General features: G+C 37.9%; 1 long non-coding RNA gene across 1 annotated transcript in view; it reads left to right on the top strand.

The window, feature by feature from the left end:
* The first annotated feature begins 1,924 nt into the window (after nt 1-1,924).
* The window catches only part of LOC306645079, a 62,878-nt gene continuing 49,391 nt past the window's right edge, over nt 1,925-15,411 (top strand). Inside the window, exon 1 of the long non-coding RNA XR_013759535.1 lies at nt 1,925-2,006. This is a non-coding gene — a long non-coding RNA (uncharacterized lncRNA). The remainder of the gene's footprint in view (nt 2,007-15,411) is intronic.

Below are 15,411 nucleotides of genomic sequence, written 5' to 3'. Positions count from 1 at the left end.
CTACATTGTACATCTGCTTTTGAGCATCCCCATGCTTCCTTTCTTCCCTGAAGGAATGAGATCTTACATTTTACAATTAAACAGCTCCCTCACCCCCACCAAATCCAAATGGCCTGTTAAGTATTAGGGCAAGAACTTTTTGTCCAAGGAAAATGTGACAGGAGGTGGGTGGAATGTTGCATGGGGAGGTTAGGAGGGCAGGGAGAAGGAAGCAATGATTGAGAACACAGCGTACACATAGATGGGAGATTGGGAGAGGAAATACTGAAGACAGAGAGATTTTCTAAAGATGCAAAATTAATAATGTCACTTCCTGGCTTGAAGATCTCATGTCTGTCCTGTCCAACAAAAATATTATCGTCAAATGCAAGTCACATATGTAATTTTGAATTTTGGGGTAGCCACATTAGAAAAGAAAAGTGAAATTAATTTAAGAATATGTTATATTTTTTCAAGTTTAGAGAAAATATTATTTCAATATAATCAATGTAAAATTGTTAATGTACAAGTTTGCATATTTTTTCACATGGAAATTTTAAATGAAATATTTTATATTTGGAGCCTTTCTCAATTTGTATTAACTACATTTAAAGTGCATGATGAGCGCATGGGGTTAGTGGCTACTCTATTGACTGAACAGACCCTTCAGAGTTGTCCTGAGGGGACGGGATCTTTAGAGCTCCTGGACAGTCTTTAGATGTGGCTGCCTACTGAGAATCAGTGGGACCCTGGGTGAGTTGGCTTTCTCCATCTGACAGCAGTTTTCTGGGCAGGGTAACTGAACTGTTCAATCCTGAAAGGGGCTCCTGGGAGTGCATTATAATACCTACTATACCCCCAATCATCTAGTGTATCTCCTTTTTCTCTGGTTGCTCAGTTTTTGCAGACTTTTTTCAGGTTTGTCTTCCTTCTCCAAAATTCCTAACATTCAAGTATGCCTGTTCAATCCTAGGGACTCTTATATTCTCCATGTTTCTACTTCTTTGGTCTGTATTTCCTGAAAGATGACATATATTCCCCTGGTGAAATTGAGGTTGACTTTAGATGGTACATAGGCAAACTTTTTTTTTCTTTCAATAGTTATATATTTATTTCATAGTATGTTAAGCTATAATATAAGAACATATTAAATAGGAAATTCACAGAAATGTAGTGCTTTGGAAGAGATTAAAGTTGGTAGGTAAGCTAAAATTTTAATTGATTTCTAGAAAAAAGTACTAAATTGTAGGTAGGTGTGCTTCAACAGATATGAACAAATACTGTGACTCAATTTGGAACCACGATCTTGGGTGACTGCATTCTTTCCCTGGCTTAAACCACTGACATACTGACAGCTCCATTTATATCTTCAGCTTAAACCTCTCCTTGGAGTTCAACTCTTATACCTGACTGACTCTTGACAGTTCCTCTTAGATTCCTCATGACCTTCCTAAATTTACTGTGCTCACAACTGAACTCAAGTTCCTTCCACCTAAGTCCTTCCTCGTGCATTCTTAGCTACTACCTGTGTTGCTCAAGCCAGAAACTGGGAAACCTTCCCTGACTTTCCCACTTCTTTAACCTTGTACATATCCTGCCTAAGAATTCCTTTTCATTCTATTTGCTGATATTTAATTGAGCCTTTCCTCTTCTATCTCCGTTGCTAGCACACCAGTTCAGGGCCATGAGACTTTCTCTCCTGTGCTATGTCAATACTGCCCCTAAATATCTCCCATCTTCTCTCTCCAGCCCATCATTTACCTGGCAACTGCTAGGGTTTGGTTATGGTTTCAATGTATCCCCCAGAGGTGATGATATCTTTAAAAGGTGGAATCTCATGAGAGGTGCTTCAGGAGGGAGCGCATAAGAGCAAATTGTTGTAAGAGTGATTCTGAGCCCTAAATCACCCTCTGGCTTCCTGTTTGTCAATATGATCTCTTGTTCCAGCACCTAGATCTGCTATGATGTCATCTACCAGAGGCCAAATTGATGCAGATGCCCAATCTTGGACTTTCATCCTCCAAACTGTGAGTTAAATAAATTTCTTTCTTTATAAAGTTAGCCTTCCTCAGGTATTTTGTTAGAGAAACAAAAACAGCCTAATACAATAGCCAAAGCATTTTTAAAAACTTCAAATCTGACAATATAGTTATTTTATTATTCATCAAGTGAACTTCCCATTCACCTCAACTAAAATCCAAGTTGTTTAATAGGATCTTCAAGTCCACATTCACTTACTCCAGTTTCATCTTTCTTTTTTTATCCTTTTTGACCACTGATCTCCAATGAAATTGTTCTCTTTTCTGTTTGAAACTATTCTAGCTCTTTTTGAACTCACCTCTGCACCTGTTATTTCTTTCTTTCAATACTGCTTTCCTGGCTCTTTGGATGACTGGCTCCTTCTCATACTTTAAGCATTGCTATAAATGTTACTCTTACTGTCTTTGAACAGCCTATTCTAGTTCTGGTACTTATAGATTTATTTATTTGCTTATTGTTTATAAATTGATCAATCAATCTATAATTATAACAATATTTTGGTGAATAAATGAGTAAATGGAATGATTATATTTATTTCAATATTCTTTAATGCTTCTCAGAAAACTTTCAGTTCTCTTTAATGGAGGTCTTGGAATTTATTTGTGAGGGGGGACAGGGTTTTGTATTCTGTGTGACCTTGGAGGCTATCTCCTTTCCCTTCCTGATGGCTGTGTTATGAGCTATCAGGAGGCCTGTGCTGCCTCAACAGAAGGACAGCAAAATCCCTGTCTGATACAGATGTTGATTTTCAAGATCTCCTGACTGAACGTTAGGTTAAATAGCTTTTTAGGTCATTTGCTTGGAATTTTTAGCTAAAAATACAAATCACATCATATACAAATAATAACTTTTTCTCAGCTTTGTAGTGATAATGCATCTTATTTTTATTGGTACTTTAAAATTTTTAGTATTTATAGTTAACAGTAACAATAAGCATTATCTCTTATTTGAATGGAAAAGCTTTTGTTTTATTGTTAAATGGGACATTGATTGATAGAGGTAGTCTTTGCTTCACCAGGAATGACTTCTTCTTTTCCTACTCTATTAAAAAAAATTTTCAGTAGGTTATCTTTCAGTGATAGAAAGCAGCCTTATTTTATTTTTTAAAATGCTTATTTTAGCTCATAAATCCAATGCATTTTTATACGTAAGTGATGAATCTTCAGAAAGAGAAATTAGGAAAACTACCCCATTCACAATAGCATAGAAAAAAAATAAAATACTCGGGAATCAACTCACAAAAGAGTGAAAGACCTCTACAATGAGAACTGCAGAACAACTAAAGAAAGAAATTAAAAGAAAACCTTGGAAAAATGGAAGAGATCTCCCATGTTCATGGATAGGAAGAATTAATATTGTCAAAATGGCCATACTACCAAAAGTGCTATACAGATTCAATGCCATTCCAATTAATATCCCAATGATGTACCTTACAGAAATAGAGCAAGCAATTATGAAATTCATCTGGAAGAATAAGAAACCCAGAATAGCTAAAGCAATCCTCAGTATAAAGAGCAAAAATGCTTATTTTAAAAAAATTTACAAATAAAATGATAAAAATTTATTGTGTGCATCATGATATTCTAAAGCATATATACATTGCCAAATGACTAAATCTATATAATTAAAATCTTTATTGCCCTCGCATAGATATCATGTTTTGTGCTGAGAAAATGTAAGATCTATGATTAGCATTTTTTCAAGAATATATTTCAATTAACTATAACTACCATGTTATACCTGCCATGTCTTCAGCTTAGTCCTCTTATCAAACCAGAATTTTCTTCCCTTTGACCAATATGTCCTCCAAACTCCCACCTACACACTAGCCATTATTAACCACCATTCTATTCTGATGAGATCAATGTTTTTGTATTCCTAACCTATAAATAAGGTACAGTATTTGTCTTTCCATGTCCTGATTATTTCACTAAACATAATGTCCTCCAGGCCCATCCATGTTGTTACTAACAAGGGAATTTCTTTCTTCTTTTTATCCCTAATAGTATTTTGTTGTGTACGTGCATTGCATTTTCTTTATCCATGCCTCTACTGGTAGACCCTTATGTGGATTTTATGTCTTGGTTATTGTGGATAACACTGCAAAGAACAGCATGTAGTTATCTCTTTGATATACTGATTTCATTGCTTTTGGATATTGTTAGGGTTTGAATCTGGCTCTTGAAGGCTCTATTCTCCTCAGTGGATTAATCCATTGATAGATTCATAATTTGATGGCATTATTGGGAGGTGGTGGAAACTGTAGGAGGTGGGACCTGGTTGAAAGAAGTGGGGTCACTAGGAGCATGCTCTGGAAGGGTATATTTTGCCTCTGGTCTCTTCCTTGCACACTCCCTGCTTCCTGGCTGCCCTAAGGCAAATAATTTTCCTCCATCAAACTCTTCTGCCAAGATGTACTGCCTTCCCCAAGGGCGAGAAACAATGGAGTCAGCTGATCATGGACTTAAACCTCTGAAACTGTGAGTCAAAATTAATCTTTTCTCCTTTAAGTTATTTTTTTCAGATATTTTGTCACAGTGATGGAAAGTTAAGATAGATATATACCATACCAATAATGTTCAAGTGTTCCCTTTTCTCCATATCCTTGCCGACACTTGTATCTTTCATCTTTTTGATAATATCCATTCTAACAGGTGGGAGGTTATACCTCATTGTGGTTTTAATTTGCATTTCCATAAAGATTGTTGATGTTGAACATTTTTGTATACCTGTTGTCCTTTTGTATATCTTTTTGATAAATATCTACTCAGTTTCTTTGCCCATTTTTCAGATAGGATCATTTGTTTTCTTGCTATTGATTTGTTTGAGTTACTTGTATATTTTGGATATTAATCTTTATCAAATTAATATTTTTCAATATTGTCTCCAATTCTGCAGGTTACCTTTTCACTCCATTTATTGTTTCCCTTGCTGTGTAGAAGTGTTTTGGTTTGATGCAATCCTGTTTGTCTGTTTCTGCTTTTGTTGCCTGTGCTTAGGGAGTCTTATCCAAAATATCATCCCGCAGACCAATGTAGAAATTCTCTGCTATGTTTTCTTCTAGTAGATTTATAGTTTGGGATCATTTTTAGTTCTTTAATAAATGTAAGTTGATTTTTGTATATGGTGTGAGATAAGGGTCTAATTTCATTCTTCGGCATATGGCTATTCAGTTTTCCCAACACCATTTATTGAAAAGATTGTTCTTCCCCATTATGTATTTTTGGTATCTTTATAAAAAATTGGTTGTCTGTAAAGACATGGATTTATTTCTGGGCTTTCTAGTCTATTCCATTGGCCTTGTTTCTATGCCAGCACCTTGATGTTTTGCTTTGTAGTGTATTTTGAAGTCAGATAGTTTAATTCCTCTAACTTTGTCCTTTTTTCTCAAGATTGCTTTGACTATTTTAGGTCTTAAGTGGTTTCTTACAAATTTTGGGATATTCTTCTCTGTTTCTGTGAGAAATGTCATTAGAATTTTGATAGGAAAGCCTGTCTCTTGTCCTTGCAACTTCTTTCTTTTGTTCCCATTTTATAGGTGAGTACATTTCTTGCCCTTGCTTCTATTATCTATATCCTGCTATGCTTACCTCTTTTCATGATTCCTCAAACCATCCCACATGCACTTAATTTTTATCTTCTTCATCATATGACCTCCTCAAGTTGCCAGTGCTTCTTTTATAGTGTGGCTGATCAATCTGCAGGCCCATTTATTTTCCTTCCTGCAAATAGTATATAGAGTTATCTTTAGGTCCCTAAACCCTTAACTCAAAGAATTAAAAGTCCCTGTACTCGCAAAAGTAAAGTGAGTAGTCCCAATGAGTAGTCCCTTAGGTCAGCTCCAGCACCATATTAATCTTTGTTTTGGGGGTGTCAAAGCCTGGGGCAGGACTGGGACTACCCATGTTTCTCAAGTCCTTTGGAAGCTTGGAAGGCTCTGACTCTAATAAATCCTGTAGCTTTAGAATCATAAAAATTAATGTTATTCTTGACACAATATAAGCACTGGGATATACAGTATGTTTTAAAGAGGTGATATGAGGGGTTTCAATGTTCATAAGCCTTGAAATCCATGAAGCAAAATGAAGAAATGTCTCCAAAACTGACAGAGGAAAAATATACCCTGCCCATAGGCATCAGTAGCCGAGCTATTGAGCAACTCTGGGAGAAGGTTCTTACCTGTAAACCTTGTGAATTACTCTGTTTTTGACAAGCATACTATAATTTCTGTTGGGTTTTATTATCGTGTCAAAAATTTCTCCATGAATTGAATGAATAGGCTACTTTCAGAGCCACAAAGTCTTATTTTAGGACAACTGGTAGCAGTAGAAAAGAAATGTAAACTTCCTTACTCTATCTTGTCACCTCTCCCCTAAACTCTAGAGGCATCTCCAACTGCCTCCTGGGTAATTCTCACAGAATTTTCCCATACCTACTTTATTCTCAGCATTTATTTTTCACTGAACTAACCTTGCTTCCCTTGCCCTATTGCTTGTTTGGTTGTGGCAGAAAGTGTTATTTATTTCCCACAATGCACTGTCTCCTTCTAAAATATTAATGGAATCTCTATGAACCGGGAAAATAGTCTCTCAAAACAATTTCCAGGTTTCCAACCTCCGCGTTTATTCTGTCCAGTAAGATGTAAGTGACAGTGTTATGTGACAAATGCTGGAAACCCTCTTTAAATGGCAGTCGTTGGGAGCACTCTTTCTTCTTCATCTGTTTCTTTCTTCCTGACCACTGGAATGAGGAGATGGCAGATAGAGCTACAGCTGGTGCAGCAGCTTGGACCCTGTGGTGACCTTCCATCTGGAAGATCAACAAGACAAAAGGAGCTTTGGTCCCAGACCCCTGGAACATTGCATCATCCCTGGATTACCTAGTTTTGCACTTCTCCTCAGAGAAAGAGATGTCTGTGTTGCAATCTGTTACTTTGTTTTCTGTTGTTTCTATTAATGTTTCTCAGCCATTCTTCTTTGTTGTTGTCTTATTTTGTTTGAGATTGGCTCTTGTTATGTTACCCAGGCTGGTCTTGAACTCTTGAGCTGAAGACATCCTCCTGGCTCAGCTTCCAGAGTAGCTGGGACTACTAGTGTGTGTCACTGTGCACAGCTTAGCACTATCCTTCTTGCCAACGTAGACAGGAAACTCACAGTCATCCTGTTAACTAATTGCTCACTGGAGACTAGGAGTTCTAAAGCAGAGATATGACCATAATCCTCTTTCATTTTTAATGTAACCATTATCTCTTATCAAGACCATAGCAACACAATAGAACTTTCTCTTGAGAGTTCACTTTACTTCCACGCTCTTTTCATCTTATTTCCCCTTCAATATTTCCTAATAAATGAGCATTATCATGTTGCTCCTTTGTATTCATATCTCTGTTATTCTCAAGTAGAAAGGAAGGTTCTCAGAAAGTCATTCAAGACATTTTGTCAAATCGCCCCAAAGATTGCTCCATAATTTCCCGCTGGCCACCCTCCATCCACTATAACTACTGAAAATACCTTATCTAACCCCAGTTACACTTCCTTCTTTCTTCTATCTCCCTGATTGTGCTTATGCATTTCCCATGGGCAGGAATAATTTTCCTCTTTTCTCTCTGAAACACACCTCTGCATTATTGAAAATCCAGCTAATGTATTGTAGTAATAATAGGCAACATCTTAAAGTGCGTGCCAGGGCCCAGGTACTGTACTACCAAGCTGATCCAGTAGGTCTACAGTGAGGCTGGATATTCGGCAGTTCTAACAAGCTCACAGATGCTGCTGCTGCTGCTGTGTGACCCACACTTTGAGTACCACAAAGCTAGTGCACCTTTTCTCTCTCTGTCTTGTAAATTCTTCTAGACTCACATATTGATACAGGCACCACCTCATCCAATAATCACTAGACTTCTTTCTGCCGAGTGAGAAAAAAGAGTGATGCTCAGGTCTGTATTCTCAGGTTGTAGTTCCTTACCTGGAACTGAGTGAGCATTCAATGAATTCTTGCCATCTGATTACTGACTGTTCATTATGCAATGGCAGCTTAGGCTGAAGAAATGTGCAAGGAATAGTGAGATGCACTTCAACTCATAAGCTGACATCTTTGGAACCTCTTCTGTGTTCTGAAGAAATTATAGAAAGATATAGTCCCTGCCCACAGGGACCTACAGAGAAGCTAGGAAGACAGACTGACATCTAGATTACTAAACCACAGAGTGAGGTATGATGCATGGCAAAAAATGATCATCAGCAGTAAGCAGTCTAAAGGGGGGACCATTTTGTTCTTCATGAGTATTTGGGGAATGTGTTGATGGCCATGTGAAATGAACTGGAGGAAACAGTAGACATTCAGTAGGAGATCATAAGGAGATCTGTTTCAGATAAAGAGAACAGAACAATCACATATCTTTTTAGGGCCAACATTCAACTCACTGCAGTTCACATTTTGCAGTAGAGGAAACTAAATCTATGAAGAGTTCCTTCATTGGTCTGAGACCACATAGGTCATAAGAAGATAGCCCATGACTATGAACTATATCTCTCTGCTTCAGAGCCTATATTCTTTTCAGCAAATTTATCACAGTGTTGCTTAAATATAAACATATCATCAAGTTCCAGTTGGCAGAGGATACCCTATTTAGGTCAGAGAACTAAAATTCACTGCAACAACACATGCCTTACAGAAGGGTTATAGGAGTCCTGAGAAAGTAGAGGTTAGACTCCCAAATATCACCTTATGTGAAAAGTTATATGTTATATATCCTGTCATATGATACTCTCAAACAGAAATATATGGATGTGAATCAGTAAGCCTTGGGAAATGGAAAAATAAAATGGAAAACATAGGCAGATAATTTCTATAGATTTTCTTAGTGTTTTATGTGTATCATATGGAACTATTCATAGTTGAAGCTGCATTCAATATATAATAAACAATTATGGTATGTCTTGGTGATAGTCACTTTAGCCATGACAGGAGAAAGAAAATAAGGTAGATAATGCAATGGAGTAGTTTTTTTTTTTTTAACCTGGGATTGAACTCAGGGGCACTCAACCACTGAGCCACATCCCTAGCCCTATTTTGTATTTTATTTAGAGACACTAAATAAAGCTTGGGGCTCACTAAGTTGCTGAGGCTGGCTTTGAATTCACAATCCTCCTGCCTCAGTCTCTCAAGCTGCTGGGGTTATAGGCACACGCCACTATGCCCTGCTAGATTCTTAATACTTATAAGGATATTCTGAGACACTGGGGAGCCATTTTTCTAAAATTATTACCTAATAAAATTGCTTTGATCAAACTTATTTACAGCAAAAAATGTACAGAGTAACAGGTAAATTGCAAATGGAGCTGGCGTGTGGGATAGATGGTGGTGGGACAGGCTCATTCACCCATGGATTGATGAATTTTTGTATTTAACCAGCACAAGATCCTAAAATGTGCCACAACACAATGCCAGGTATGACACGCTATGGACTTTCAGGTTTACTGCCAAATAATCAGGATGTAATTTGCAAAAACTTGTTCCCTACTGTAGCTTTGAGGTTCCTGAACTGTGTAGACTTTGAACAAGAATGACTAACATTGAGCTCCATCTTGATGACTCAGTCTTTACGAGGAAGGGAAACCATAAGAAATTTACAACAGGTTGACATTTGCACCATCCTCTATTTCAACTGTTGTAGTAAACCACAATTATATGGCATAAAACTCAAGGTAAGGGGAGCAAATTTTCTATAAGCTAGGAATCCTACACAAAGAGACAGATGCAATGAGGTTTTAATATTTTTCACATTTTATTTCAACTAATTTTATGAACACAACCTAAGCAATTTTATTTTATTTTCTAAGTGTTTTGTTCACATTTTCATCCTGGAGAATGATAGGAAAGAGAGACCCTAAGGATCAAAGCTTGGCACAGGACAGAAATTGCTGTGGATGAAAGGGCTGGTGGGCATGAGGCCGGACTGAGTTTATCAGATTTCTTAGAACAAGAGCAAGCTCCCTCCAGAGATTATCCCAGTATAAAAGGATCTATTCCATGCTAAACAGATACTTAGAAAATGGCTAGCATAGGGATTTGGCTCAGCCAAAGTGAATAAATATGCTTGTTCTCCAAGGCTGTCTCTGGGTGGGCTCAGATCCTGCATTCATTTTCTTCCTCCCAAACACGCTGCACAGGAGTGAGTGCTGAATGTAGCTTTACTTTCCACTCTCTCATGCACATCTTTTGGTTTGCTTATCTTGTCTGTTAGACTGTACAGAGATCCCCAGAATATTGAAAATGTGCTTGGCATTTACAAGTTGGTTGAATTGAACAATTAATTGTTTATTCTCAATACCCAGCATGGGTCTCATGCAAAGAAGGTACACAGTAAGTGTTTGCTTAAAGTAATCACCAGATCAACCAGAAAGATATAGTTAAGGGAGAATCATAATACCTAGAGGAAGTCATTTAGAAAAAAAATTGATAATGGATGATGATAGGAGAAGCTGTGAGCACTGTGATGACCGGGGAACATATGGAATCTAGGTTGTCCACTTATTCAGCACCGTAAAGTAACATTTTCTAGGGGAGGGACATCAAATGAAGGAGAAGACGACTCAGGTGGCAAGGAGTGAAAGTCTCTATTTTATTGGAAATATATAGGAACAACCTTGCCTAGGGAGTAGGTTGATCTCTCCCTGAAAGTCTCAGCAAAAGTAATCTGAAAAGACTTGTACATGATGGAAATATATGAAAAAGGGCATGTATTCTGAACTTTGAGTCTGTTAAAAAGAATGAGAATAATGTTTACTCATTTCCTTTCTTTTCTTCCCAGCCCCAATCCCAGGCAGCTCAGGACACAGAGGTGGGGCTTGCTAATGAAAACTGTAGCATAGCCTGGTTCTGGATTGTGGATACCAATTCCATGATGCTATGGGGGTGGGGCTGCTGGACCAGTGAGTGGATGAGCTCTGGACCTCCTGTGGTGTCTTTACCTCCTGTCCCTGTGATTCAGGCTGTCAGCTGAACAGCTGCTTCTTTCGTTGTCAAGGTGATTTTCTTGGGGGACAATATCGAATGAATAGTGATGAATGAACTGGAGAAGATGCTTAAACTGAGCTTCCTGTGTAAGTCTTCCCACTGCCCGCCATCTCTGTCAGTTTGCTAATATTTTCAGAATGTGAGCAAATAATACTGAGGCTGTGTTTGCAATTGTTATAAGAAGCCTTAGCTCCAAATGAGTATCTTCCTTATGCCAAGGAACTCTTGGAAATCTGTATAATTATACGTCTTCCATTACTTAAATACATTTGCAAAAAGTTCTACTTTAGGTTGGACTTCAGAGTGTCTGAAAATCATATTCATATTTGGACCTCAAGACTGATTTAGTGGACTTAAATTGATCACCGTTGGTTTACTATCATCTGGCAATGGCAATCTACTTTTCATTTGGGGAACCGGCTCTTCCCCACTTCAAGTCATTCCTCTAAAGGCTCCTCCTTCATCTCCAGACTGGCCAACAGAGAATTTCCTTCCACAGGCAGCAGTGATTCAGGTATGGTATTCAAGTATGCTGCATCCACAGCAAAGATCATACAAAATACCCAATCTGTGATGTAGTCCTGGTCTATTAATCAGAAAGGAGAATTGGACTCTGGATGAGAAAAGCAGGAAGAATCAATTCAGAAATTGTTTGAGGATATTTGAGAAGAACTTATCAATGTAAGACCTAGAACACTCTCTGACCTGCTCTGCCTATGGAAGGATTTGATCCAAGCTAAATAGAGCAAATCCCTAGAATACTGGCAGACACCTTTCACAATCTTACTCTTAATCCCTTAAATCAATGACTGATAAGGACATTCTGATAAAATGGAATACTCTTGCTCACCCCTTAGGAAAAAGTCAATTGCCTCTTAGGTTACCAAGGAGGCTATGGCAATAGGATCCAGTTTATAAACAGGATTGGAAAGAAATGCACAGTTTGATTTTTTTATTTGCTATCGTTGCTACTATGTTAAGAGTTGCTTCTTGGCAGAGAGAAAGGAGGATAAAGAAAGCCTAAGGTTTGTTTCTCTAGAAATCATAGAGGAAACAAAGGAAAGCTGTTTTCATAGACTACAGTGGGTTTGCCAGCAATTATGGTTTGTAAAAAATAAATAATGCATTCTGTTTCCAAAAGTCCCTGACAAACTATGATAGGAAAAAAAAAAATCAAGTCTTTTCCTTTGGTTTTAGGGTGGTGAGTTTCATGACGGAAATAAAGTGAGTCTGTGTTCTCTAAGTAATTTATTAGTGCATCTTGGCACGGCAGCACTAATGGGCTTGCTGCCAGGTATTCCGAGCTGCAGTTTGTCATGTCTGACTCTTTAGTTCTTTCAAGCAATTGAAGAAATGGCCTTCTGCAGGCTGTCAGTGACAGATTCTAGCTCACTCACATAGATAAAGCTCAATTAGCTCCTGGAAAAAGCATCTTTTAAAAATGCAATGAGCTGCACCATGAAAGATAGGTAGACAACAGCACCTGAAACAAAATAAAATGTTACTGTTGAGGAAAGGACGTGTCCACAATGAGCAAGTGCACAGTTGTCTTTTGGGACAGTTCCCTCCACTGAAAACAAAGGGTTGATCACTTTTAATTAGGTCACATGTTAGGAGAGAAGTATGAAAAGATCAGCCATCTTGAAGAGTTCGCATATCATTCATTCATTCATTCATTCACTGATGACTAAGGCCCATACACTATGACTTGCAAGGAATCCTACCTTAGAATGGAGGTATCAAAGTCACTTCTCACTGGTTAAATGTAGCCTCCAAGCAGGGTGTTTAATTCACATAACATTTAAATGTTGAGGTACATTTTAATAATCAGGGCATTTTACACACATATACACAAATCAGGATTTGGCATCTCTTAAAATATTGAAATACCTGGAAAACTGGATGTATATTAATCATAAAACCTGACTTTTGCTAAATTTGACAGTACCCTGAAGGTAAGGAGTAGCTCTCCCCATTCACTAGGAAACCCAGAGGCTTGTTTCTCTCATTTCTTTACCAGCTTCGTCTTTATCTGGGCAGGAGCCTAGTTTGGGTTTGCAAAACTGTGATGGCCAGCATGATTCGAAGTCCCCCTGCATCAAAAGCACTTAAGATTCTTAATAAAAATGGAGAATCCTAGGTCGCTGCTCTAAACCGAAGAATAAAAATGGATGGCTAAAAAAGCCCAATGATTCTTAACCCAAATTAAAGTTGTTGGAACTACTGGGCTCAAAGACCATAGAATTATAGCCTTTAAAAACAGATATAAATCTTAATGTCATAAATAGACTCTTGTTAGGATACTCCACAGAAATATATTTTTCTCCTAATTACTTTACCTTCCTCTTAATGGCTACTTTCCCCCTTGAAAACGTCAGCTAACCAAAATTGCTCTACTGAGAAAAACTTAAATGACTTACTGTCTGTCACTGACTTAGGCCAAAATTTCAATTTGGAGATAAAATCCACTACATTTTATGAACTAATTTGTTCTCGGTGCAAGTGGTTGAACTTGATAGCTATATTTGTTTCTGGCAAGGCTAAATCATAATTACAGGAAATAGTCTAGAGTTAGAATTCAATTGGCACAAAGCCTAAATGAATTAATAAAAACTCTCTATTCCTCCCTTGCCTCCCCCCAGGCACTCTTCCCTACTTCTGACAGACAGTCCTCAGCTAGGAAGAGTCTGTGCAATCTCTTATGATAACGACATAGAATCCTTACATTTGGACAGTGTTTCGAGTTTACAAAGGACTTGCAGTTACGTCATCCCCTATGATTCTCTCTGCTACCCTGAGAAATGGGGACAGATGAGGAAATGAAGCCTGAGTTCCTACTGCAGATGGTGGGAGAATGAAAAGCAGATCACTAGACTTTGCAAACTTACATCTGCTTTTGTTCCATTACATTAATCCCCAAATTTATGATACAAGATTTGTCACCTATTAAAAATACCCTTGTAGGTTTATCCCAAGTAGGTGCCACATCTTGTAGAAATAAAGCGCTAAGGATCATTAACAGAATATTTTCAAGAATTATCCAAAGAGCCCGAACAATAGCTCAGCCCAGACAATAGCTCTTGTTGACTGACAGATGATGACAAACCACCACTGTGTTCTCAGGGGTGTGGCACAGTTCACTTTATTGGTTTTAATGTAACCCCTTTCTGTGCAGTTTTATAAAAACTAATCCCATTTCCTTATTTTCTCTGTGTAGGCAAATAAAGAAAATCTTACAAATTCTCTGAGAACTCTTCGTTCAACTTCCTCCACTGTTCTCCCCTCAGCACTCCAGAGACACATCACTGTGCCATGCCTGAGATGTTTTGAATCCCCTGAAGTTCTCAGTGGTCTGACTCTTATCTTTGTTTTTGGGAATGTCCTCATTTTTAAAAAATATGTGTATTTTGAGAACCTAGTGCTTGAATTAATGGTTGAGATCAGGAAAGAAGTAACCAAATTAAAAATTTGAATGATATTATGCTGAAACCTTAACTCGAAAACTGCCTAAATTGCTGACCACATGGGCTGTAAACATGGGCCAGATCATCCCATCAATGCTGTTTCCCAAACAACCCTTTCCCCTGTCCACCTGTCTGAGTTTTGACTGAGGTCTCAACATTTAAAAGCAAATGCTCTTTATAGTTTGGAGTCAGGAAGTCCTGAACAATGTCTGAACTGCCAGTCAGACATCTGTGACTTTTAGTAAATTAAGAAAACTTAATTTTCATCATTTTGTGAAGTGATTTTATGCGAACTGATAGCACACATGGTAAGCATCAGAAACATACCTGGCTCATTTTCAATACAAGAGCTATTGTTCTTATTATCCTATGAGTGTTAACATTAGGTTATTCATGTCTGTTAACACCCTAACAAAATTAAATTTATTATTTCCTTAAGAAAGGAAGAAGGGTGACTAGAACATTGATGGGAAAGCTAAATGGGTTGTAAGGGAGGTAGGTGAAGTCCAGATCCCTGTGAGAGGGTTAGCCATGACACTGCTGAATGAGTGGGCTCCAGCATAGGCAGGGACCTCAAAGGTAGGAGAGGGAGCAGTAGAGGGAAGGGGTGGCCCTTCACCCATGCAGTGTGATGACATGGTAGAAGTGACCTGGATTGTGTAGTGAGACTAATCTGGTCCTAAAACCTAATGTCAGCATGGCTCCCTGAAGATACTGTTACCCTGGTTGTGATGTTTAGATTTTGAATTTCAGAGTTGTTGAGAGAATTAGATGTAATAAATGCAAAGCACCTATTACCCAGTGATTAACTGATTTGTGGTAACTTTAAAAACAGTTCTGATTTTTCTGCAGCTTTTGTTCCGAGAGCTGAAAAGATATACTTAGGATTACCAGTGTCCTCTGAATTTCT

Source organism: Sciurus vulgaris (assembly GCF_902686455.1).
Source record: "Sciurus vulgaris genome assembly, chromosome: 15".
NCBI lineage: Eukaryota > Metazoa > Chordata > Mammalia > Rodentia > Sciuridae > Sciurus > Sciurus vulgaris.
Note: the sequence above shows the minus strand (reverse complement) of the source record. Positions and strands in the feature narration are given on the sequence as shown.